Here is a 27,619-nt window from a genome sequence, read left to right on the forward strand (position 1 = left end):
GATCCTGGGGATCCTGAAATGTGTGTTCCACTCTGGGCTGCAGGTCGCAGGCTCTGACTAGTGGTTACCAATGTTCTAGCAACTTCTGGCCCTCAGGTCCTCGCCCTATATTGCAGTTCGCTATTTTTGCCTCTGTCAGCAAGGTAGAGAGGGCTTTTTCCCTGCTCTGACCTCCAGGGCTGCATTAATTTTATTATTATTTAATTTGTTTATTTTTGGTTCCCATGTATTAACCTGACTCTTAGTTTGCAATATCGTCTGACAAGACACCCAAGATTGGAAGGAGGGCATGTGAGCAACCACCCCTGTGCTGTGCTTAAATGTGCTTCTGCCTTGAGTCCACTGCATGCATCTCAGGGAGGCACCTGCAACCCCCCGCCCCCACCCCCACCCCGCCATCTCAAACACCTCCAGGAGGCTTCTCTGCTTACCTGGCTTCCAATCAACCTGTGCCTCCCAGAATTTTATGAGGCTGAGTAGATGTTCCTGCAAATAGGGTCCACTGCCTTCCAGTTCAGTATCCCCAGCATCGCCAGATTGTGCGGTCTCCTGGGACCCACACCACAAAGCCACTCTAGAGAGTGATGGGGTATAAGTGCAGTTCATATTTGACCAGTCTTCATTCCACAAAAGAAAAATTAAAAACAAAATAAGGAAAAAAAAATAGGATGCGCAGTATCCAATGTGTTTTCCATGTTCTGACACGTTTTTTTTCAATTTTAATTTTAATTTTTTTTTTTTTTTTATGAGAGAGGTTTCTAAGAGTGTAGAAAAACGTGTTTCAGCAAAGGAAGGCCAATTTTCAAAACCACTCATTTGGCAAATATACAAGCTCTCAAGCCGGAAAGCCCTGCTTCTGGTCCCTCGCAGTTTACCTAATCCAAAAGCAGTGGTAATCATGTTGAAAAAAATTATCAGCTCTGCCAATAGCCTTGGGCTTTGCTTGCCACGGTAACGTACACAAAGCGGGGTGGCGATAAGGGGTTGCTTATGCAATTGAAATGCACTGCCATCCACACGGAACGCGAAGGCCTGTTTGAAGAGCTACCGGGCACAAAATTTATGACGCCCTTTATTTTACAACTGCACCGCCCTCACTATAAATGCTTTCATGGGATCAGCCGGTTTATTCCTTGGCTAATAACCCATCCATTCAGGCTGGAATGTCTGACTCGAGAGTTCTATTTCTACAACATGCAGTATTTGATCAGACAATAATCAATGTATCTCATGGTTCCAATGCCATATCAACCTCCATAATAAATTTCTCACCGTTGTATGGGTCAAGTTCCCCCAAATAGCTAATAACTTGGGAGAAAGCTAAGCCTTTGAAAAATCGGCTGGCATTCCAAGTCTGCGGGAGTCTCTATAAATCTGCTTTCCAGCATTATAAAATGATGCGTCTTCAGCATATTCTTCTTTTTCTTGATGTTGAATTGCATGTGCTTACTAGAGCAGAATCAATGAGGGATTGCTACAAGGATATCTTACTACAGCCATTCTCTTCTGAACCATCCATTTGCAAGAGATTGACTAATTAAATCACGTCTTGGGTCTTCCTTTTAGCAAGAAAATGCAGTTAGCTAATCTGAGCTCATATGCTAACACCAGAAATAGGTATTTTCACATAGGACGCATTCGTCGAAGTCCCACAAAATACTCTTCCTTATTTATATTCAGTGCCCATGGACCCAGGCCTGCGACCAGAACCACACGAAAATGGGCTTTGGATCGTTCACACCATTCAGGGTCTCCATACAAATCACGCAGCATCCCTCAGCTTCTTGACCTTTATTCATTAATTAATTCAGTAAATGATTATAAAGTATGTGATGTGCACCAGGTAACGTTGGCCTCCATACCTTCCTGTCTGTGGCTTCACTCAGGCCTATAGTTCTATCTTGTTCCATAGCTCCAGCCCTCGGTCTTTGTTTCCCTTCTCAGTTACAATCTGGGTGCTTATCCCAAGCCAGATATTTCCAGTCAGCCCACTGTCCTCCTAAGGAAGTAAGGAGATGATATAAAATGATTGACATTAAGATACCAGACTGAATATTCCAGCGCTAACAGCTTCTTGGCGAAAGGGAGCAATGTGGATCCTCACATCCTGCCAGTTCCTGGGAAGACTTTCTATAGCAAAACAACTATTCTGAATGATTCCTAAGATTACTACGGAGATGCAGGGGATCCAGGATAGCCAGACAGCCTTGATAAAGAACAAATTTGAAGGACTCACACTTCCCAAAAGCTTAAGGCAATGTGGTACTGGTATAAGGATGCACTTAAAAGGTCAGCAGAATAAGATGAGAACCCAGTTGTAAACTCAAATTTACAATCAATGGATTTTTGACGAGGTATCAGGCAAACTCAATGAAGAAAGAATAATCCTTTACACAAATGATGCTAGAAAACTAAATACCCACACATAAAAGATGAAGTCAGACCCCTATTTCACATAAGATACAACAATTAACTCAAAATTAATGATCCATTGAACCCTAAGAGCTAAAACTGTAAAAGTCGTAGAAGGAAATAGGAATAAAACTTTGTGACCCTGGTGGAGGTGGCAGTCTCCTAGATTGAACCCCAAAAGCATGAGTGACAAAATAAAATATAAATAAGTTTGACCTGATCAAAATTTAAAACTTCTGTTTTCAAAATACATCATCAAAAGGTGAAAAGACAATTCACAGACCGGGGAAAAGTGTTTATAAATCATTTATGTGATATGAGACTCATATCCAGAATCTATAAAGAATTCTTACAACTCAACAATAAAAAGACAATCCAATTTTTTTTAAATGGGAAAATAATTTGAATAGACATATTTTCAAAGAAGACATACAAATGGCCAATAATCCCATGAGGAAGGTAACAGACAATCACAAATGTTGGTGAGCCTGTGGAAAAATTGGAACCCTTGATCGTTGCTAGTGGGAAGCAAAATGGTACAGTCACTTGGGAAAACAAGTTGGCAGGTCCTCAAAATGTTAAGCATAGACTTACCATATCACTCAGTATTCCACCCCCTAGATGCGCACTCAAGAGGACTGAAAATATACGACCACACAAAAACCTGGACACAAATGTCCCAGCTATATTGTTGTTAATAGGCAAAAAAGAGAAACAACCCAAATGTTCAACAACCAATGAATGCATAAATAAAATGTGATCTATCCATACAGTGGACATTTATTCAACTATAAAAAGGAATGGAGTACTCACACCCACTACAACATGGATGAGCCTCCAAAACATGCTCAGTGAAAGGAATCAGACACAGATGGGCACATGTTGTATGATGTCATTTACATGAAATGTCAAGAATAGGCCAAATCTGTGAGACAGAAGGTGGATGAGTGGGTGCCAGGAGGTCAGGAAGGGGAGTGGGGGTTGATTGCTAACAGGATGACCTTTCTTTTCGGGATGATAAAAATGTTCTGAAATTAGATAGTGAACAGCTCTGTGAATATAAGGGAAAAAATCACTAAATTGTAAACTTTAAAAGAGGAGATTTTATGGTGTGTAATTCGTATCTCAATAAAGTTGGTATAGAAAAGTCCCCCTCATTTATTAGCTCTCTGCCCTGAGTCCAGACGTGACATGACTGAGTTTTCTGCTAGCAAATCACATACAAGGCAAAATCAAAGCGTTGGTGCCTGGGCTTTCTTCTGGATCTTAGCGCCCTCTTCCCAGCTCACTCTTGCCCTTAGCAGAATCCAGTTTCTTGGAGAGGAATAGGGCTACAGACTCTGTTTCTGGGCTTGCTATCCATGGGGGTCTCCACATTTCTCACCACGTGGCCCCCTACATCTCAAAGCCAGCAATGGGTGATCTTCCTTGGGTAAAATCCTAGCTCATGCTTCAAATCTCTTCATTTGGGATGGAAGCTGTCTCTTCATGTGCTCATCTGAATTAGATCAGTGCTGCCCAGAGTCATCTTCCTTTTCTAGAGCCACCTGTGCTATGTAACCTACCTTCACCAAGGGAATGATATTCATCAAATTCATGGTTATACTGGGTGTGTGCACCAGTGGGTTATAATCTAGGTGGGAGTTCAGGAAGTCTGCTTACCATGCTCCCTGGCTTTAAATCTCCGTGGCCTTATGCTGACCTGCCTGTCATGCTCCTCAGGATTATTCTGTAGATTCCCTTGAGTACCAAGTGGCCTAGCACAGAGCACACACAAAAAAAGTACTTTCAGGATGACTGTCATGCATAATGGGTGCACCTTGCATGTCCTCAGTGGCAGGGGACTCTGGACAACATGGAGGTCCGTGTGCGTGGCATCCCTTCTCATGTGCATTCTAGGCATTCTAGGAACGGTGCTAAATTCTAAAGCTTTTAGGGATGGTCCTATGATTGTTCCAGAAATCGCAGTCTTATTTTCTATATTTGGAAACTCAACACTCACAGAAATTATGTGTGTTTGTGTGTATGTGATGGAGAGAACATGTGTGTGGGTGAGAAAGACAGAGATGGCTGGCAGAGCCATGGCTTTACTGCTGTTACTGCTTCAAACCATTCTGCTTAAAAATAGGAAATCACATCAAAATCAATAGAACATAATAAAAGTCATCACTGAAGTAAGAAGTCTGCAGAAAGACAAGCAGGTTTCATGGAATGCTGGTCCTGTGCTTTTCTTTCTCCTCCCCACCTTTTCAGATGGTGTGGATTTATCCACAATATGCCCAGATTCTGAAAACCCAAGGGGAGGGGTGAAGCTTAATTGCAGCCACATGAAGCCTGGGAGGGATTGGCTTATTGACAAGGCCTCCCTGCAAGAAGTAGAGGGACTGGCCAAATGATGGTAATTGACCCAGACAGCAATCGCGGAACATTTTAGCTTTGCGGAGGGATTGTATTCACCAGTTGTGATGTAAGATGAAGAGTATGATGCTATGGTTTGTCTTTAAAGAAAGGCTCTTACTTATTTAGCAAAAATGTCTTGGAGTCCAGTTTTCACAGCCACCTAATATGGGGACATGATATGTACCCGGGTTTTCAGGAGTTAAATGTTAAGAAACGTCTATTGTTTAAAATGTGTGTTCATTTAGATAAGAATCTGATTTCAATAAATAACTTTTCCACAGATTAAAAAAATGTTCCTATGCACCCGTCGGGAGATTGTATTTAAGACACATTGCCCAAACCTCAAATAACTCTTTGAGAAACATTTAATTCCCATTCTTTGCAGATCAGAAAACGGAAGCTATCAAAATGGCATTGCTACTTATGGGAGCTGAATGTTAGAGAGACCCACAAGGTCTTCTACTGCACTGACTTCATTTTTTTCTTTCTGGAGGACGATAGGTCTCTGCTGCCCCTTGAGAACATGACTCACTCTTTTCCCATACATCTCAACAAGATAATGCTGCATTTTTTTTCCAGAGGAACTTTACAAATTTTTATCATTGCACATCTTTTGTCTACAGAAGTCGTGTATAACCAAAGGCACGTTGGATCGTTTGGTCATGGAGAATCCTAAACACGTGAATTATGTATTTCACAAAGTTATCCGACTGTGTACCGTGCATGAAAAGTTGTACATTTTTTTGATAAAGAACCACCTCAGAATATTTTCAGATCAAGGTTGGATGTAAATAAATGTAACAGATATTCAAGATTATTCCCATTTTTTTTGAGTATTGTCAGAGCCATTAAACTGAGAAGTAAGGTGACAATCCCTCATTTTCGAAAAATGGCAGCCAGACTCATCCTTCACTAAGGATGATTGCTAAGAAGTCATCAACCTTCTTCTCAAACACTCCATCTGTTGCCTGTCTTTGGACTTAAAACCGGAGACTGGAAACTGGTCAGAGCTGGAGAGAGAAAGGAAATCAGGGTCATTTCCCCCAGAATCACCATCTTATCAGTGGGAGTGAGGAAGTCCTTTCTCAGAACCACAGAAAGCAAGTGGGGATGTCTGCCAAGAGAAAAACCTGAAGGCTAACCTGTTCCCCAGCCCAGTTTGGAAATAACCAAGCTGCCCACACAATTGAGAACAAACTCAGGGGGACACCTGTCTTCTTCCAAAGCAGAATAGGCTGGGCTGACAGGAGGCACCAGGATTTCATGCAGGGGTGGGGGCAGTGCCTGCATCACTTTTGGAGTCGATGTGGCTCTACTGGTTAGCTGTCTATGCTTCTGCTGGGAGGGTCTGCATTACTATAGGCGTGTGTCTGCATTTGCACCAGAGGCGAATGCACTACATTGGAAAGATCCAGTTTGATTCCAGGCAGATGTACTTCCGTGGGTAGATACCTGCATTTTTCTTGGGAGAAGTCTATATTTACCATTGGGAGGCAAGGACATACATAGATTCTCAAGAGTAAGAATGGCTGGTTTTCCTATTAGCAAGAGGAGACCCTCAGGAAATCAGCTGGGCCAAAGGTGGGTGATCATCTATACCAAGAAACAATGTATTGTGTGATATATCGGGCTAGGAGGGGAGGAAGACAGAAAACCAGTTATATCTCCTGTAAACCCACAGTGGCCCAATGTGACCAAGCCAGCAGTTAGGAATCTGTACAGAGGTCCCTAGGCACATAGGACCTTGCCCTTGTATCCCCCTTTACAGAAAGCAAAGGTAATGAGGGTGTAGATGGTGTAATGTGAGGTGAACAAGTAAGAGCACATGGCGCCTTGCTTCCCCAGTGAAGGCTGCAGAGCCTGAGCACACCTGAACCACGGGCTAGGATGTGAGATACAAATGCTGCCCTAGACCAGCCTGGAGTTTTAATAACTGAAAATGAGTTTATTGTAATGCCTGAGCATGATCCAGAAGGCTGTGATTGCTGCCCATTCAGGGGTAGGGAAAAGGCCAGCTAGGTGGGTTTGAGGATCGCAACACACAGTTTCTTATGTCTGTCAAGTTTAGCCCGTGCAAACTTATTCGAATAGCGGCTGCTGGGGTAGAAATGATACGTGAGGGATACTGCTTTCAAAAGTTTGGACTCTGTCTTAAGAGCCAACACCATTCATATCTAATTCATTGACGGTATGCCGCCTTTTTGCCTTCCACACCTACCTATGGTGCTCCCGCAATGCATCCAGTACTAGGTTACGGAACACGCAGGGACGCAAGAGCATCTGTCTGCTGCAGACCCAGGGAGAGCAGGGCTCACAATAGACATTACTTCATGAAAATAAGAAATGGGGTGGCCATATTAAATGTCTAAAAGACAATGAACTTCAAATCTTCAAAAATTTTATGCACTCATTATATTGAAGAAATATGTTTAAGTGCATGACTAGTTGGGTTGATTATGCAAAAGAAGAAAAAAAAAGGAAAGGTCAATAAAGGGACAGTGAACTAACAGGAAAAACATGGTCAATCCAGACTTCTTGAAAACCCTGATTGCCATTTCACTAGAATAGCAATTACCATTATAGCAGCTGTGTTTGGGGAGAAATGAGAATATGTCAAGCGTTATGATCCCAGCTCTGCATTAACTACCTATTTGATCTTGAATAAGTCTTTTAACATCTCTGAGCCTACTCTCTCTCTCTAACCAGCAGCTCTAAACCTAAACACACATTCCCAGATTTCCAGTGTCAAGAAAGCAGTTGAACAATCTACATATTTTAATGCTTACGTTGGGTCTTTTCCATAACAATTCCAGGAGGTAAGCAAATTCACTCGTATCCAGCCTCCTACTGCATCTTTTCCAAAAGATAAACTGAATTTTAGGGTAACAGATGTTTGCTTATTATAGGAAGACAATGCTGTAAAATTCTAGCAGCTCAGAGCATTTGTTTCCAAGCATGAGAGTTTAAGACACTCTGAACATTTGTAAGGCTTCGGTGGCTCTGGCTGGACAAGACGTGGTCTTTGTCCGTGATCTCTCCACGGCATGAGATCCCACGGCAGCGGTCACGGATGGGAGAATGAACTCAGGAGGGGCTACGTGAAAGACACCTACCATGGTCAAAAAAGATGGCAATTTTTAATGAAGCATGATCTTTTCATTTGAAATTGTGATTGACCAGCAGGGTAACTTTTCTCAGCTTGTTACGTTCCGAGTTCTGCAGGTTAGCTAGCTAGGCTCAGATGTGATTGGCATGCAGGGCCCCTTAAAACTGTCAGGCCACCTTGCAATTAGGCATGATGCCACCCGAACAGATGGCATGAATGATGGCATGCCAGACAGCCAATACACTTATCGGCATTGAGCATTCAGAGAGAATTTCCTCTCTCAGAATGTCAGAATATGGATCTATGGCATAGCGAGCAGCCGAATATTTCGCATAGCGCGCAAACTGTAGGAAGAATCAGGGTGTTTTTGTACAGGGCTAGATATGGCACCAGAGCAGCATAGACTAATGGAGTCCCAGGGTTTAGAGATACTTTAAAGGCAATGAATTCTGGTGACCTATTAGATGCTCCATTCATTCATCCATCCACCCCCCGGGAAATTGGACATTTATGATGAGTTAGGTACTACGTAGCTGTCTGCACAACCAACCAGCCAGGCCTTGACCACATTCACTGGCAGGGAACTCACTACTCTTACTATATCCATGTCACCCTCCACGGAATCACTTTAAATTTGATCACATCTTCTTAACACACAGCGTCCAGAGCCAAATCCACTGCTATACGTGCAGCTGGTTCTCAGATGGCAGACAATTCAGTAGCTTTAAGTAGAACTGTAACATTTTTGGTACTTTTTCTTAAAATGTAAATATGACTTATTATTCAATGTGGTCACCTCCTCACTTCATTCCATTTTTATAAAACACCACAAGCTTTGTGATTCCAGGAAAGATAACAAAAAGGCTATGGTTTAAAAACGCCCCCGTTATGACCTTGGATAGTAAAGTGATGGAGAAAAGAGCAGTTTCTCTCGGGGTCAGACACGGCCTACCTCTCGGAGATGGCATTTCCTTGCTGGGTGATCTAGGGAGAGCTCTTTTGTCTCTCTGAGCTTCCATGTCCTCGGCTGCAGAATGGAGATAAGGTTGTAATATATCGTACATCTTATCATATAACTCTTCCTTTATTTGGCAAACATTTTATAATCATTCTGTGCAAGGCACCATGCTGGGGCATATTCTATTAATTATCAAATATGATGAGTTTATGTTATAGTAGGTGAACACTACATATTGTTATTGAACACTGATGAAGTCACTTGATTGTTTGGCATAATCTGCCAAAAATATCTATGGAATGAAAAATAAACTTTGGGCTTGAAAGTGACCTTATGATATAACATGGGCACGTCTGTCTACACCCGCAAGATGGTACAATTCTTTGCAGGAAAGTTACTAGAAGTGAACTCCCCTAAAGGAAGAAAAGGATGAACCCACAGAATTAGATCGTTTGGATAATGGGCTGTGATGGATCAAGGAGAAGGTTGCAAGGAGCACAGCGGTCCTAGATGAAGTGTGAGGCCACAACTCTCTACATACTCTAGTGCTATTGCTTCAGAGTATAGAAGACTTTGGGCAAGAAGGAGAGGAATTTAACCAAATTTCCAAGGACCTCTGATGGCCCAACACCATGTGTGCCTTTTCTTCTATGTGTTCTCTCCACATAAAGCAGGAATGGGGGACATAGGGGCAAAGGATGCCTTCGTGATTGTTCCTACTCCAGACCCGTGGGTCATGCCTGACTCCTTGGCAAGATGGATGCGTTAACATGTAAGCACAAGTGGAAGGTGCTTCACTATAGCCTCTTGGGATGGCTGAATGCCTGAGATCTGATAGCATTGTGCCAGTGGTTTGATGCAAAAAGAACGCCACCCTTGGAGGCAATGCCCAACATGGCAGCTTTGGCACAGGCATTGGTGGACATCCTCAACAGTGGTGGTAATGGTTTTGGTGTGGGCTGTTGGTAGTAGTACCTTCCCCACCATTGTGAGCACACGTGCTGCTTTTGGCAGTAGACGGTGTTACGGGTTGAATTGAATCTCTCTAAAAATTCACATGTTGACTTCCTAACGCCCAGTATCTGGGTGTGGGAACTTATCTGAAGATAGGGTTGTGGCAGATGTAATTAGTTAAAATGACGTCATAGAGTGGCGCTCTAATTCTTATTTAAAGGGGGGGGGTGAAATATGGACACAGATGTGCACACGAGGACACCACACGAAGATGAAGGCAGTTAGGACGATGCATCTAAACACCAAGCAACACCAGAGATCACCAACAAGCCATCGGAATCCAGGGTAGAAGAGCTGGAAGAGATTGTCCCTCACACCCCAGAAGGATCCAACCCTACCAACCCCTTGATCTCGGGCTTCCAGCCTCCAGACCTGCGAGAGAATGCATTTCTGTTGTTAGAGCAACAGGGCTTCGTTACAGCCGCCCGAGAACACGAACACACCTGGAGGAAGAGACAGTCCTCCAGGCCACAGAGCGGGGCCACAGGAAACGGCCGAGGCTCCAGGTTGTGCTCAATGTCAAATTTTGCGATTCTGTGTTTAGATTCTAAGACAGATGAGTGTGCTCTCTCCAAAGGCCACAAATGGAAGCTAGGGTGCAGAAATGACCAGCTAGCTGAATGAGTCGTCTTATAAAAAATGGTCACTTTGTCAAGGAAAAAGGGGAAAAACAAAACAAAACAAAACAAAACAAAACAAAACAAAAAAACCCTGCCAACACCAGGTAAATTTGACTGCTCAGGGTGTTAGCGTCCTTCCTGGTGGCCCCAGTGGGGTAAATGGCAGCTTAGCGACCAAGTCCGGTTCAGGTATGTGACACCGAAATTTGCCTCACACACAGTGGGGGGTAGGGGGGGAGGCCTTTCTGCACCAGCCCACCTTAGCATATACTTCTGGTCGGCAGCATTAATCAGAATGGTAAATATTTATAAACTTTATTTATGGTGACTCTTGCTCTGCCCGAAAACTCTCCCACACCACAACAGATGGGAGCCTAATATTATGCACCAGGTATAAATATATAAACATTATATAAGCAGGTAGATGAATATATGAGTTAGCCTCGAGACTAAATCAGAGTGCAAAGGTGTTGAGGGACATCCTGCTTTTGCCTTTTTTTTTTTTAACCGACTCTAGTTATGGAGTTCTTTAAACTAAAACCCAGCATAAGCAATCCTCAAGGGTTCGTGCCTATGTAAGTCCTTCCAGGATTCTGAGTAAATTCAGGGTAAGGCGCCGCGTAGGCATCAATTCTAAAAGCAACGTCCTAGATCGTAGGGCTTCTCTTTTATTCATCCTGATTAATGGCCTATGCAAACATCATTTAAAAAGGCACACTCCAGCGATTTAATGAGAGATTAAGTAATTTTCAAAGTATTACAAATACAAGGGAAATTCCATCCAAAACGACAGAAAGAAATGGTGTGGAGTATCTGCTGAATTTCTATGTGCTGATTATTGATCGAACAAATAAAAAGAGGTCCCACGTTGGAAATGCGCAGTAGCGCCTCACACATACTGGCACTGGAGGCGGGGGTGGCGGGGGTCCGTTCTTCTTTGCCTCGTCTCCCTTCACTGGTGTCTGCCTGTCTCTGGCCCCTCCCGACCCTCTCCCCCAGGCAAGATGGGAAGCGGGCTCCTCTGGAGGACAGCTAAAGGCTTTCGGCCTGCTGGAGGGAAGGCGTGGATGCCAAGGCCAAGGCCAAGGCCACATGCCCACCCCCTGGCAAAGCATCAAGCCCAGTTCCCTGGATACATTGAAAAAGCAGACGGAGAGTAGCTCACAGCTTCTCTGTACTAAATAAAAGTGGTAAGTTCTGATTCAAATACAAAGTGACCAAAACATGTTATCTCACCACCGAATACAGATTTGAGGACCTTGAACCCGTCTGCTAAGCCCACCTTCGGATCCCAGAGTCAGGTCTCTGAGTTTCTAAGGTGTGGCCTGGTACTCCACGTAAGTTATGCCTCAATTTTGAAATGTATTACCTATTGGAAGACAGAACAAGAAGGAACCCATTTTAAATTCTTTTCCAACACTGATCTATGACACAGATATAGGTGTACAATATCGTTTTACTGAAGATAAATGAATATGAACTTACGTCAAAGCATGTGTCTGGCTGGTAGCCTCCGAAATCAGAGCCCTGGCTGCAACCGCTGAGCTGATTGCACAGTGTAAGCCACAGTTAGGAACCCAGGGTACACAGGGGACAACTGTGTACCGCGGAACAGACCGGGCACTGTCCTCGTGCCTTTGAGGGATGCCTGCCGGAAACGTGTCCCAGATTGTCCCCTGTAGGGAAATTCCAGGTAACCTTCAGGAGGCAGGGCACCTGTCTTCCCGGGTGCTACTTCCTAAGCCTGGCAGTGTGACGTCCCCCCACCAGGGGTCATTTGCTGCCCCAGGGTAAATAAAGGAAAGAGGGTGGAGAAGGATGGAAGGAAAACTTTCACCATGTAGCAGGAGAGATTTCAAACGCACGTGGAAGGCCAACTGTGGCAGGTGTGCTGCGAAGGGAGGGAGTGCAGGCGGGATCTGCAACAGGGAGGAAAAGCATCCAGAGCCAAACCCGAGAAGAGGGGATGGATGTGGTCATCAGGGATAAAAATAAAAAAAAAAATTTAAAAAAAAACAGTCAAAAAATGTTAGTAGTTTCTGTGAAGGAACTTGATTATTCATCACTCATTTCTTCATTCGTTTCTTTGATAAATATTTATGGGGCAATCGCTGTGTTCCAGGCACGTGTCAGGCTGTGGGGAACAACTCAGTGGATAACGCGGAAGCGTCCTGTTCTCGAGGAGCTTTCGTTCTAGCAAAAGAAGAAAGGTCATAATAAATAAGCCAACCCGGAGGGAGATAGAATATTTTCAGGTAACGATAAATGCTTTTAAAAAATGAAGCGGGTTAAATGAAGCATAAAAGACACACTGGGGGAAACTCTCTGGATCACATGGTCGAAGCGGCATCTCTGCACGGGGGGCAGAGTCCTGAAGGTCAAGAAAGAGGGAAACTGATGGTAGAAGTGTTCTCAGAAAGGGCAAAATGCGCCCAGAGGTCCTGGGCAAGGAAAGCGGGGAGCCGTGAGGGATGTTGTGTGTCATCACGACGTCCGGGATTTGGGGAAGACCTGAATATATATACAAAGAGGAGCCTTTAAAATTCCTATCAGCTCCACATCTAGGCAGGTTCTGACAATCTTTTAATTAGAAGGAAGAGTGAAGCAAAGTCTTACGAGCACCCATCCCTCCGTTCAGAGCAGAGCTCCCCAGAGACCAGCAGGTGGGGGCTGATCTGAGAACGCGCCCCTGCAACAGGTGCTGAAGGGTTGCACGTGCAGCTCTGGGGTTTCGGTGGAGAAAGCCGCAGATGTGAGCACCGTGCTCAGCCAAACTGCCTGATGTTGTCAGCAGGTGTATAAGCACTTCGAAAACATATCCGCCTTCTATCTTTTGGGGAGATAATAGTGTGCCCTGGAATGATGAGGAGGCACTGGGTGAAAAAATCAAAATTCCTTCCTGAATATCAGGGGGATGCTAGGTATGATTTTTTAAAAAGATAGTTGGTTAACCAGAGGGTTAACAACAGGCTCGGTGCCCCCAAATCGTTCCTCAGGAAAACGTAAGAACATCTCCGCGAAGCCTACGCTTCTGAGTCGGGCACAGTGAAGCCTCTATCAATCAGGTCTGCTTCATGATCACATTAGACGTTTAAAAGTTGTCTCCGCATAAATTGCTTCCCCTTATTCTCATAATTAAGCCAAAGAGATTGATCTGAAAGAGACTTTCTTCTGGATAAAACATCCACTGAATAAAGATCTCGGACAGAATGTGATCACCAGTGACTATGAATGTCCCCATCCACCCAAACTTAGTGGCTTAAGGCGAGATCAACATTCATTTGTCCCCTACCCAGCTGGCCTCCAGGTGCGTCCCCATGAGGCCAGCCTCTCTGCTTCCCTCGGAAGGCTGGGAGCCGCACCTGCTGCAGAGCTGGTGGCCGGCGCTGGGCCCTCGCTGAGCTCCTCAGGCTTCTCCACCTGCAGGTGCACCTCCAGCCAGGGAGCATCGGGCGGCCGACACCCTGTAGGCAGGTCAGGGCTCCCAGGCCACACACCCCAGGGAGAGAGGGACCCCGGCCCGGGAGGAAACCAGGAGGTGTCCTGCGTGCTCTCCCTCAGAAGCGAGCCCGAAGGCCAGCGCAGGGTGGCGGGGAGGGCCCCGTGGTGACAGCCACAGCCTGGAAGGCCGCCGGTGCCTGCAAGAAAATATTAACAGACAAAATACACAAACACAGTATTGAAAGACATTTCTGTGGTCGTCGTACTTTCTCAATATTCTTCAGTCAACTCCTGCTTAAAAAAAAATGAAAGAAAAAGGTTAAAGTTAGGAAGGAGCTAACTGTGCAAGCCTTTCTTCAATGCCACCGCTGATGGTGATGCCTGCCCCCTGCCTTCTCCTCGATGGCTCTCTTCTCACATCCTACTTCTGGGGCTACTGAGCACACTTGTTTCTCAATAATAACCTACAGTCCAGGCCAGTCTGATGAGAGCCACGGAGGATTCGGGAGCACGTGCAAATACGGGTTCACATCCTGTCCTTTGCTAGGGACATGGACTTGGGAAGTCCATCCAACCGCTCTGCGGTTCCAGCTCCTTAAGGGGAACTCACAATGCCTGTGTCATAGGGATGCTGTGAGGATCCTTTAGGCGATGCTTACAAAATGCTCGCAGAATGCAGCACACCCTCCAGGGCACTCGGTGGCACAGTCTGGCCTTGACTCCCTCCCAGAGCACCCCGAGGCCGGGATGGCAGCTGTGTCCTTCCAGGTGGGTGGTCGGTCAAGAGGGCTCCACTGTCCAGCAGGTGGAAGCCAGCACAATGCCTGCTATTTGCATTCCTAAGGACACACACACACACACACACCACAGCACGAAAGGTAAGGCAACGTTACAGTCATTCTAGACTGGGCCAGAATTTCCAATTTCAGAGCAAAATGGTATTTTTTCCATCTTCCCAGAGAATACTCATCACCTAGTCGCCAATTTCAAAAGGAGAAAATTAATAGGTAGCTTGCTACAGGCTTGAAGAGAGAAAAAGAGCCCATCAGTCAGCCCCCGTGGTGCCCCAGGTAGAGTGTGCCAGGAGCCAAGGGAAGCAGGGTGTGCAAACCTTGTGTTTTAGAGCAGAAGCAGACCCGTCTCCCTAAGGACGGGGAAGCCCATTGCGAGTTAGTGAATTTCACAAATCAGCAAGTAAGAAAAAAATATATATATATATATGTAATTAAAAGAATTAACAGCGAATCGTGGCATGTGCAAGGTTCATCTATTGTGGCAAGGATAATTTAATTTTACTTATTTAGGGTAATATTTCATAGTGTGCTAATGAGCGAGCTCTCGTCTCTCTGGTAAAAGTAATGAAATGTTAGGATTAGGAGACTTCAGTGCTGCTCTCTGTTGGTCCTGACAGGGGGTGAGACCCCCGGAGGTTGTGCTCCACGGCCAGGGTGCGTGGACACGGGGAATAGCAGTGAGAACGGGATCCGGGCTTCCCGAGGGACTACAGTGAAGGCACAGCCGTGTTCACTGAAAGGTGAGTACACACAAATTTAAAGGGATGTATCATGGGATCCCTGGGTGGCGCAGCAGTTTGGCACCTGCCTTTGGCCCAGGGCGCGATCCTGGAGACCCGGGATCGAATCCCACATCGGGCTCCCGATGCATGGAGCCTGCTTCTCCCTCTGCCTGTGTCTCTGCCTCTCTCTCTCTCTCTCTGTGACTATCATAAATAAATAAAAATAAAATAAAAAATAAATAAAGGGATGTATCAGGCGACATGTGGATAGCAGTCTTCTTCTGGAACCATCTAAAATGGATTCTTTGCTAAGAAATCAGAATCATCATTTGTGTAAAGGCAGTTTATATGCCAAGAGGCAATACTCCTTCTAGATCTTCCCATTTCTTCCAATGAATCTCTCTTCGCCCAAGCCAAGAAGGCAGAGCACGTAGCTAGGCTTCTTCTCTATTTCGTTTCCCCTCTGATCAGTCATGAACACCATCCTCATGATCCTTACCTGGTCCTCCCTCCTGACTCATCCCCAGAGTGTGGGACAGCCCAATGCCCACATCCGGCTTCCCCATCCTTTGTCTTCCTTCCATTCACTTATGTCAGATTGATCTTCTCAAAATGTTCTTGTGAACATGGCAGCACTCAGCCCGAGAACCTTCCATGGCTCTATGTTGCATTCCTGTATTTCTAGACTGAGATTCAAGACCCCCACAGGACCCTGCCCCTTTCTCTCTATGCATATTTCCTCTAATCCCACACAGAAACCTGATTTTCTGGTCTACAGGTGTTGTTGGGTAAACAAATTCATTGGACCTCTGTCTCTCCATCTACAAATGAGCCAGATTAACTCCAGGCTCCCCTTTACCTCCATTTTACCCTCTGTGTTTAGATTTCGATCTACTCTTTTTTTTTTTTTTTTTAGATTGATTGATTGGAGAGAGAGAGAGAGAGGGAGAGAGAGAGAGGGAGGGAGCACCCAAGCAGGGGGAGAGGCAGAGAGAGAGGGAGAGAATCTCAAGCAGACTCTGCTGAGCATGAAGCCCGAGGCAGGGGCTCAATCCCACAACCCCAAGATCATGACCTGAGTGAAAATCAAGAGGCAGAAGCATAACCAACTGCTACCTGGGCGCTCCTCAATCTACTCTTGAATCCACAGACATTACTCACCCAAAGTTCCCCAGAGACTTCAGGTTTGCAAGCCCAGTGATGGGGTCCTCCCTGTCTGATGGACACTTTCAATGACTTCTCTCCTTGGCAATCTCTCCTGCTAGCTTTCGAGACATTTCTCTTGTTTGCATCTCCTCCTCCCTTTCTGACCACTTGCTCCCAGTCTGCCTCCCTGATCTCTTTCTTCCTATTGTATTAATTTTATGATTTAAATTTAGGATTCCTAGGGTTTTCCAGATATCTTCTTGCTGCTTTTATTCTCATGGTTTGACCACCTGGTTTGTGAGTGCTCTGGAAAGTTTCTGATTTCGGTGCCTACATCCCAGCCCAGGTCTGGAGCTCCAGGCACTTGTACCTCATCTAAAATTGACCCACATTGAAATCATAGCATCAGCTCCAAACACTGTCTTTTCTCTACATTCCCTGGTTCAACAGCAGCATCAGCTCAAGGTATCCCAGCGAGACTCCAAACCCTCCTCACTGCAGCTGAGCCCACTAATGTGATCCTTAAATAACTGTAGAATCGACCATCACAGACCTTCATTGTCTCTTCTCCTTTGGAAGAGTTCCCTCAATTTGTTGGATCTCACTTTTCTCCCCCATTGAGTCCACCCTTGAACACAGCCATCAAGGTATGAATTCAACCTCAAGGTTCTGCTTGGAGCTTCCCAGCTGGAATCTTTCCAATAGTTTCTCACATCCTTCGATGGAAGCCCACGCTTGCCCCGTGGACCGTGTGGCTCTCTATGATCGTCTAGAATGTCCTACTTCAATTCTCTTCAGTCTTCCAGCTGACCTTCACACAGCTCAAGGTCATTCTCCCTGACTCCAACCCTTCTCAGTCCTCAGGGCTCCTGAGAAGGCCTCTCTCCCAGTCCTCACCATTGCATCATATAATTGTCTACTTGTCTTTTTCTCTGTCTCCAGATTGTGTACTTTCAGGGCAAGAAGACTGTCTCATGAATCGTCATGGCCCCAGTGATCTTCCCAGAATCTGGCACATTGTAGTTGATCAACATTTCCTGTGTGAATAAACAAAGATATCTATGTTATGTTATGTTACAGCATCCTGGACTCCCCTCCTGGAGCACCAACCTAAAAGACTTTGCTGTCCTTTATCACACAGGCTCTAGTTGCTAATCTTGTATTTGGACAATGTCTGTGGCTCAGGGTGGAGCCCATTAGGGTCTGTAACCAGGCAGCACCTGGCATGACCGAGGGGAAAATACAGCCACAGAGTTCCCAGCCTGTTCCTGAACACTGTCCCTGTCCCCTCCCATTTGGATTCACTGTCCCCCCATTTAACACTTGAACTCTTAGCTGCTGGGATTTGGAGTGAGGGGCTAATTAGTCAACAAGACATGACAACATCCTGCTACAGTGAGATTACATACACCTACGGGTGTTAGCAGACGCAGAGTAAAACCCAGCAACTTGAGAGACCTGAAAATGGTGTTATCTTCCAACAGCACACGGGAGAATGTTCCAGGAGATAAAACACACAAGACAAATGGTGTCTCTAATTGAAATGCACTGGAAGAATGGGGCCCATAGAATTCTAAATACACTTTCTGTTCCAACGTTCCTCCTATACGGGCATGGTGAACTGGATTAACAAAGGATTGTGAATATTTTTAACCACCAGAAAGAATGTATTCTTTCTAGAGGGGCAGACTCCAGAGACCGTAAAAATCTACAGACATCACACCACCGTGTTACAATTTCTGGTCTGTTTATAATTTATTATTTATTCCTTAATATTAATGCAAAATGCATGTCTTTATTTGGTGAAAAAGAAGGTTGTTTAGGAACCCCAGGGGATTCCTTTCCACATAATTATATTTCTAATTGTAATGGTGCTTGTGATGTAACAGAAGAATTGAAGACCCACGGATGCCAGCCCAGATTCCCACGGCCTTGAGAGCGCAAGGCTACTCCTCACTGGACCTGGTCCACGCTGGACTTTCCCTGTATTTCTTGTCCTTTCTGACCTTCACGCAGCCGCCGCCCTTCAGGGGGATCCAGGTGGGACGCGGCCTCCCCAGTGCTGCGGCCTGAGGCACTGCGCTCAGGGCTCTACTGCACATGCCCCGCACAGCACCCCCGGATGGGAGCTCTGCCCACTGCGTGACTGCATCAACATCACGAGACTCCGTGCCCGGGCCCCGGGAGGCAGTGGCAGACACGGCGTTCACCTGGGAGAGCCTGGAATGACCATGTCAACAGGCACACGGTGGCAGAGAGTGCTTCAAGACCAGAGAAGTTTCATAAAACAAGGAATGAGGAGGGTGGGGCTGTATGATGTGAGAAAGTGCAGGAGGTTCGTCTGAGGAGGGGATATTGAAGAAAAGGCACGATGAGGCAAGGCTCACAGCTGAGCAAAGAGCTGTGTGACATGGGTCTGCCCAACGTCCCTCCACCTGCCCCTCACCCGTCCTGCCCTGGTCTCCCTCCCCTGCCTCCCCTTCCCTCCCCTGGGGCTGCAGCTTCTCCAGGGTGACTGGGCAGCCTGACACACCTTCCTCCCATCTCCTCTCCCCCTCCCCACTCTCTCCCTCCCTCTCCCCTCTCCACTCCTCCCTGTCTCTCTCTTCCTTCTCTCCCACCCCTCTCCCCCCTCTCTTCTTCCCCTTCTTCCTCCCTCCCCTTACCCAGTATTTTGGTCAAGATGCAGAAAACACACCTAAAATCAGCATTCCATAGGAGACATGATGAGTTGGGGTGAGGCTGGTCCCGTGCATGTAGGTGGACAAGTCACTAATGCCCAGAGGAGCTCCTGGGGTGGGGTCCCTCCTACCAGCCCACCCACCTTTGTTGGCTTGTCCATCCTCACCACCTGGCACCTGGTGCTCTTCAGAGGAGGGATAGTGTGGGAGAGGCAAAAGGAAAGGCCTCAGAGCAGCCAGAGAATGGGAAAGGAGCAAGGAGCACCAGAGGAAGGAGCATCAAGGAGGAGAGGCAGGAAGAGGGGACGCAGGTCTCCCTGCAGACGGCCCCAGGCAGAAGGAATGAGGCATTTAACTGCTGCCTCCAAGAAGCCCTCCCCACCAAATCTCTGTCTCCTCACTCATGTGATGGGGATAAGGTCCACTGCCCCCAATAAGAAAATGAAGAAATGCTTTGAAAATAACAAAGTAATAATACTAAGTGTAGCATTACAGCTAATAAGCACACAGGCTGCTCTCGATGACGGCGACCCTGAGCACACGCCATCTCCCTGGCAAGAGGAAGGGTCTGGACAGGGGCTATATCCCAGTCACACGGAGGCTCCCCAAACCATCCCCCACGGCCACCGGCATCTCGTTTGCGGCTTCGGTCGCTCAGTAGAATCCCAGGGTTCAGCACCCACCCCATGCCCCTTGAGTCACACTCCGCTGCACCTGGGAAAAGGCAGGGCATCCAGAGTTGGACACAGAAGTGATGACTTGCAATGAGCCTTTTACTCTGATTCACAAGCTCCAGTTTCATATTCTGTATTGCATACAGCGTAAGGCACCTGCCACATAGTGTAACGTATGCCACGTAGTGCAGACTATATAGCACGCCGTGTGACGTATACCGCACGGCACATACCACATAGACCATAGCATAGATTTATTTTTTAAGATTTTATTTATTTATTCATAAGAGACACACAGAGAGAGAAAGAGAGAGAGAGAGAGAGAGAGAGGGAGAGAGAGAGAGGCAGAGAGAAAAGCAGGCTCCATGCAGGCAGCCCAATGTGGGACTCGATCCCGGGACTCCAGGACCATGCCCCCGGCCAAAGGCAGCTACTAAACCGCTGGGCCCATCCCGGGATCCCCCATAGCACAGATATTAAAAGAAGTCTTTGAAGTGTATTTTACCAAGCAGAGAGGAAAGGCATTCCGACTTGCAAAGCCTGAGCACTGTCTCTCGGGCATGGGGTGCAGGTCCTAAAAGAGGGCCTGGGTGAGCAAGAACCTGCACACAGGAGGAGCCTGGAAAACACAAGCTTCCTTTACGAAAAATCATTTTGGAGGCAGACGGAAGTCAGATTGGAGGGTGAGGAGCAACCCAGAGGTAGGAAGCCCAGGAGGTTGTTTCGCAGTCAGGTGGCAGGAATGATGCAGTCCTCAACCCCAGCAACAGAGGCCGTCAGGACAGGGAGAGCACCCAACAAACCCAAGGGGTGCGCGTAGCCAGGGCGCCAGGTTTCTAGTTGGGCTCATTAGGAGGGTGCTGCCAAATAAGGGTGGGGGGCACGGGGAAGCAGCGGGCTGCGGAGCGAGGATGTGGAGGCTTCGCTGGTTGGGGCCGTGGAGGTGGAGGTGGAGGCGCCTGGCCGCGCAGGCCGAGCCCCCTGCACGCTCTCCAGCTGCAGGGCCAGGGTCCAACAGAGACGTGTGAGCGAGGTACAAAGGTTTCAGGGTCATGATTGTAGAGTTGGAAATAAAGTCCCTGGGTGTCAATAGGGGTGTCGACGGAGGAGGTCCAGCACTAGGTGAGGGGGCGGAGAAGGGACGGTGGAAGACAAGCCAGCAAGTGGACAGACAGGGGGCAGGGCTGGACGGCGACCGGAGGAGGCAGGAGGGACAGCTGGAGACCCTGCGGGCCCCGCGTCGGGCGCGGCCCCGTCTCTCCCCCGCCCCCCGCCCCATCCCCTCCAAATCAGGCCGCCCTGCGAGACGGTGGCACCTGCCTTGTCCCCGAGGAGGGGCGCCCGTAGTCTCCCCAACATTGTCACCCTCGTGACGACAGGGCTCGCCGTCCCTTCGAAACGCTAAACATCCCCAAGCTCCTCCAGTCTGCACTTTCCCGAATACCCCCCGTCCCACCCCAGCTCGCTCTGCAGAGGCTGAGGCTCCCAAAGCGGCGTGCACCTGACCCTCCGGCCGTCCTCGGCGGCGGGAATCAGTCTGGGCCTCGCCACCTAAAACGCGTGTGATAAGGACGCCCGGCTCGGCCGCCAGGCCCCGCGCGCTCTGGGAGCTGCGGGAGCATCCAGCGACCAGGGGTCGGGGCGGGCACGGCGGTGCAGAGCCGAGGTGACGTCAGGGAGGACGTGACACAGGGGGTGTGGCCAGGGCACCGGGAGGGGGCGTGGCCGGGGGCGGGGGCGGGGCCAGGCGCAGGGGCGGGGCCGAGCGCAGGGGGCGGGGCCGAGCGCAGGGGGCGGGGCCGGGCGCAGGGGGCGTGCCCAGAGGACCGGCCCGAAGGAGCAGGTGTCTAATGGGTGAGCCCATCAGGGGGCCGGTTCCCAGGTAGATGGAGAACCACTTCCCGCTGCTCCATTTATAGCTTCTCGGGGCGCAGTGAATGTTTCAAGCCCGGACGGGGATCTCTGACTTGCACTTTCTTTGTATCCTGCCCAAATCGATGAGGACCTCAGCATCCCTATTCCGTAACACGGGGCAGCAGTTCTCCGCAGGGCACTGCAGGCGAGAAAGGCCGGTCCTCAGCAACCGGCCGCCACAGCGGTTTGTCCCTTTGAGCTGCGGCAGGCATGGCGGGGAGGGGCGGGGTGGCATCCGGGGCTGGGCTGGGGTTGCACCAGCCTCCCTTGGTTTTGGGGACGGCAGGCCTGAGTGTGGGAGGAGCACATTCAAGGGATCTCCCTGAAAATGCACGAGCGTGTGCAGGCACAGGAGCCAGGCTCACAGGGCTCTGGCAAGGAAAGGTTTCCAGGAGGGCAGGCAGGTCGGACAGGGCTCGGGCTCATACCCATCGCCGGCCCATGGGAATGGGAACGATTTGCAGAATGGAGTAAGCACCAAGCAGCCTAAAATAGGTACCGCCCCCCCCCACTTGCCGCCAAACAAAACTGGGTTGTTCAGAAAATGACACAATCCCATGCCATGGGCCCCGATCGTGTATTGCACACTGCTGCAGAAAGTAAGGATCTTCTGCTAGAGGAAACGGTTTTGTGTCCCAGTTGTCAGGCACAGATGCAGTTTGGGGGATGAAATGGAGATCACGTAAATTAAGGGGACCCTGGTGCTCATGCCCCCCTCCCCGAACGCCCGTAGTGCCCCTGATATTCTCGGGATGAATACTATTTATGACCTTCTCCCTTTGATGAACGGGATGGCTTGGCGCACACACTTTCTAATGTGGTTTTCATAGAATCATCCAGAGCAAGGAAGAAAGAGAAAGAGCGAGCGAGTCTGTGGCTGCCTCCCTTGAAAAAAATCACCGTGGGCCACAGCACAACTCTGAAAGTAACAGTGTGAAGTCACTCTCCCGCTCCCCGTTTTGGATGGCAGATGGGAGGCAGGTGCATTTCTGCAGGATGAGCTGAAGAAGAGGAGCTTAATTAAAGAAGGAGCTAACGGCGTCCAAAAGATCTTGAATTGCCACCGTGTGGGCCTGCCTCTCCCTTCCCCAGAATCTTTTTAACTCCTTTCACGGCGGGTCATTGTCCTCACTGCAGCCGAACACAGTGCGGCTGGGGCTATTATTTGCCTGTGATCAAATGGCCAGGCAGAGATGACTATCAGGCCAATAGGCCCTTCTGCGCCGACTCTGCAATTGAAATGGCTCTCGGGGATGAGGCCTCAGCTGCTGCCCGCCGGGCTGCCTCTAATTATCACTGGGACCCATCCTGCTGGTCACCGTCAGGGCTGCCATCTACGCTGACCGCCTTGCCTCCCTGGCTCCCACTGCCAGGACTTCCTTTTGTTCTATGCGGGATCCAACTTCTGTGTCCCTACAGATGGAGGAGACCGTCCCTCTGGCACCAAGGCACACTAACCCGAGTGACCAGTCTCCCACTTCTCTGCTGCCAGGTTGGATGTCTTTCTTGGCTCCGATTCGAAGTATTTTGGAAACATGGTGCTGGAAGGACCCTGGGGTCTGCTGTCCCCCATTAGGGCTGTGGACCTGGAAGATCCGATAGGGGAGTGAATTGGGGGCGAAACCAGAATGCCGGCAGAGGAATGGTGATTCCCAGGGCATAGACTGGGGGAGTGTGGAGCCATTTCTGGGAGGTGTGCATTCCTCCCATCCTGAACTCCTGACCAGGAGAGTAGAGCCCCCGGGGCTCCAGGTCAAGGGGTGCGGCATGCCCAGTGCTGGGGTGGGTGGGTGTGCTGGAGCCAGAGCTGCTTTGGGGGAGGCCCAAGGACCAGGACAACACCTGCCCTCAAGGCCTGGAGACAAGAGAAAAGAAGGGAAGGGCCACTGCCTGCAGAAAGAGCCGGCTGGGAGGGAGGTGGACAGGCCATCATCCCCGAGGCCCCTATCAGAGGTCGCCGCCACTTGCACCCCCTGTTTGGCATTATCTAGAACACAGCTCCGTTTACAACGGAAAGCCAGGAAGGTGACAGAACTCGTTAGGTTTACATGAGTAATTAGTGGCAGAGCTAAGACCCTGTTATATTATCTCCTTATTTAAAGCTTTGCAATTGTTTCAAGGAAGTATGTCTGTGGGATTTTATGACCTTTGATCTTTAATCCAGAAGAATGCACTTGCTGTGAATCAGTATTAAGGACATGATATACTCTGGTACACACACACAAGATCAGTAATAATCCCTATTTCTTTATTCAGCTGGTATTGCGGGCCATGTGGTTTTCCTCCATAAACAACACTCTGCAGCGCGACCCGGCAAGGTGGGCACTGATGCCTCTGTTCTGCAGATAAAGAAATCCTCACCAGGAAGGCTGAAGAAGTGGACAGGTCGTAAAGACCAAACACAGCGGCCAGGGGAATCAGGATGGGCACCCAGATCTGCGTGGCCCCACAGCCAGACGTAATCACTTCCCTAATGCCCAAGGGCTGTGAGTGATGAGATTTATTTTTCACAAAAGAGAAACCCCACAGAAGCCTTTCAATAGATTTTTCCCTTTCTTAATCTAAGGAACGGAGGGGGAAGGTATGAAACATGGAAACAAACGCACTATCAGAACTGGCCCGTGTCATTAAGCCAAACCACCTTCTGAGAGTGGTCAAGCCTTTCTTTCTGCCCAGACGGGGGCCTGAGGCTGGGGTCTCCTTCGGAAGGTTTTTCTATTCAAATGGTAAGAGGGGCTACTTCCTGGGTAATTGTTCACAGCCCCAGGGCCAGACTCTTTGAGTTTCCTGGGCACAGACACACTCACACACTCTGGACAGCTGTGCACACACACGCGCGCACACACACACACACACACACACACTCGTGCACAGGGGTCTTTATCCGGCCTTCAGTTCAACCATCCAGAATTTGACGTCCCAGACCAGTTAGAGGATGAGCAACAGGATAATCTGATTTGAAGAAAAAAAAATCGTCTGCTGTCCACATACTTCTTGTCTTTCTTAACTGCCTGTCTTGTCACTATTCTTTCCCACCCAGGCCCTTCCTATTTACACCTAAGAACAGAGTCAGAGGAAAACTTCTCTGACCTAGGGCTGCGTTATCTAACACGTCCTCTATCATGCCAGGGGAGCATGTTGGCTGGTGACTGCCCTGAATGCACCCAGTGCGGGCAGAGCCTCGCAAACCCAGGCTGCCCAGGATGGGGATGCATGTCCCACGTGCACACACACAGCTGGGCCAGCCTGCTGTTTGGCCCCCAGGGACACATCAAAGTTTCCCATGATGATGCAGGAGCAGATAAGGCTTTTTATATGCTGAGATCATGAAAGGGATCGTAAATTTGCATCTGTTAATCATCACTACTTTCTGAAGCAGCAATGACAACCTGATTTTTCACGTACTCATTCAACCATTATTAAACACCAGCTGTATGCCTATAGCCACTGAATTGTGCCATATCACCCTGCCGTCCTGCCCCTAGGTGTGATGTGCGACGTCCACTCTCTTTAGAGGATTTCGGCAGGAAAAGCATTACTCTACTGAGAAAATGTGAAAATATTCTCCTGGAGTCTACCCATTTGGAAATGGGAGCAAGTTTTCCACAGACTTACTTTTTTTTTTTCTTTACAATCGAGGGTCCTTTGTGAGATAAAGCCTCAAGGATGGAAATTAGCTGCCTCTGTCCTGAGAATCTCCCCGACCCTATTCTTTCAAAGGGATTGTCCAGAGCACTCTGGGACCACCACAATACAGACACGCACGGCTGCCTAGCGGCCTCACTTCAATAGAGAGGCTTACAAAACCTGCTCCGGGTTCTGAGGATCGTCTTCCTGGGGGCTTGGGCCCGGGGAAAGGAGGTCACGGTCTCGGAACTGCCCAGGGCAGACAAGTTCTGTGCTTTTCCAGATGTGAGAAGACCCAAGAGCATTAAAAATGTAGAAAATTTAAACATCATCGTCATCCAAGGGATGAGGGATAGGAGAAGAGGAAAATGGGGTTAGGGAAGGCACTGTAGGAAAAGGTTCCCTCCACCATGTCTCCCCACTCTGGGGTTCACCCTACAAATGTACCTCCTTCAGGCGGGAAGGTGGCACCCATTCCCAGTCTCCCTTTATTCCCAGAAAAATAAAAACCAAGTGGTTAGCAAATGCCAGGAAGAAAAGGCAGATGAGCTGAATCAGCAAACAGCCCAAGGTGCAGCCCAAGTCCCGGGGGAACCCCAGGTAGGACACCCACTCTGTAGGACCGCAGGACGTCCTTTCTCTGCTGCGAAACCCCAGCCGCCTCCAGGAGGCTTGAAGCCTGAATCGATCGGAGGCCACCTTTTGTGAAAGTGATGCTATCATTGTGGTTGTAATTTATGCAAAGAAATTCTGTGGCCCAGGATGATTGAATTATAGCAGACAATGCGGGGTTTCTATAGTGTGCACCCCCTCCGGGTTTCTCACTTTTATCTCCATTAAGATCAGGTCTGTGAAAATTCGGTGCACATGGTTTTCGATCTGAAAAATGGAACGTTTCCACATGTTTCTGTACGTTTTTGAAGCAGAGAGACACACACCACCATTTTTACATCTAACTGAGTCTGGGAGGCACAGGCGAGCAATTCCTTTAAAGAGGCAGCCAGAAAGGGTTTCGCCTGGGACCTTTAGGGGTAAAGCTGTACAGTCGACTTGATTGAAACCTGAGGCACCGCCAGTTAGCGCCCGGCCCCAGGGAGGACTGCAGGCTGCAGGCCCCAGGCCCACCAACACCAGCTGGGACGTGCCTCTCCCCTCGGCCAGCCCAGCCCCTATCCTTGCAGCCACCACCTCGGCCCCGGGTAGAATGGGGCGACAGAGAGGAGGGCAGGGCTGCGGCCTGGGCTCCTGTCCCTGGGTGACGCGCTCTGCACCTGCCTTCCACTGAGGGTGCGGGAAGTCCCACAACGAAGCTTGGGTGACAGACGGAGCTGGTTTGCGCCAAAGGCACCTCCTCTTTAAAGCGTCACAGGGTGGGTTTCAGTGCCCTATTTGCTATCAGTGGTATTGTTGTGTGTGTGTGTGTGTGTTTTAATGTATCCCCTGCCCTGTGGGGCTGATGAATTCCCAGGCCCGCTGCCTCTCTCCCTCTCTGTACAAATGCAGGGCACTCCTGACGGGGTCTGCGCAAGTGCCGGGTGCCCGGGAGCCTGCGGCGGGCGGGCCACCGTGCAGGGACCCAGGGGACCCTGCTTCTCCCTCCACGGCCCGTGCAGCCCCGGCCTGCACCCTGCACCCTGCATCTGCAACAAAGACACCTGCTTCCCTCAGCGCCGGCAGGACCCAGAGGCGTGGGTCCGGAAGACCCTGAGAAGTGATGAGCAAGGGTTCGGGCATCTTCTGGCTCTCCCGGGGAACTCGGTGGAAGAGTAGCTCAAGATTGATTTCTCAAAATGCTCTGACCTTCTGAGCATTGGGTCAAGCCTGCGATCTATCATGTCAGGGAGGAGGAGGAGGTAGTGTGTGTGTGTGTGTGTGTGTGTGTGTGTGTGTGTTTAAAGAATATGAATTCACAGGGAAATCCCAAGGAACATTTACAGCCATAAAGGGTATATTCCTAATTTGGGCAGATTTGGGAATCCATAAAATGTTTATATGGGTGGGTCTACCCTCTGAGACATAGATATGTGCACGCACGTACATGCACACAACAGTCGCAGACACCCATGCACACATACATGCACACACGCACACACACACAGGCACATGCACG

At 48.6% G+C, this 27,619-nt stretch overlaps 1 long non-coding RNA gene across 2 annotated transcripts in view; it reads right to left on the minus strand.

Moving 5' to 3' along the window:
* The window catches only part of LOC112927744 (uncharacterized), a 75,608-nt gene that overhangs the window by 16,754 nt on the left and 31,235 nt on the right, over positions 1–27,619 (minus strand). Inside the window, exons 2-6 of one of the 2 annotated variants that reach the window (XR_012003254.1) lie at positions 16,629–17,650; positions 13,873–14,148; positions 11,996–12,186; positions 11,793–11,879; positions 1,863–1,999 (exon numbers count right to left, since the gene is read on the minus strand). This is a non-coding gene — a long non-coding RNA (uncharacterized lncRNA). The remainder of the gene's footprint in view (positions 1–1,862; positions 2,000–11,792; positions 11,880–11,995; positions 12,187–13,872; positions 14,149–16,628; positions 17,651–27,619) is intronic. The other variant, XR_012003255.1, reaches the window with a different exon arrangement.

The sequence above is a fragment of the Vulpes vulpes genome, chromosome 8 (assembly GCF_048418805.1).
Source record: "Vulpes vulpes isolate BD-2025 chromosome 8, VulVul3, whole genome shotgun sequence".
Taxonomy (NCBI): domain Eukaryota; kingdom Metazoa; phylum Chordata; class Mammalia; order Carnivora; family Canidae; genus Vulpes; species Vulpes vulpes.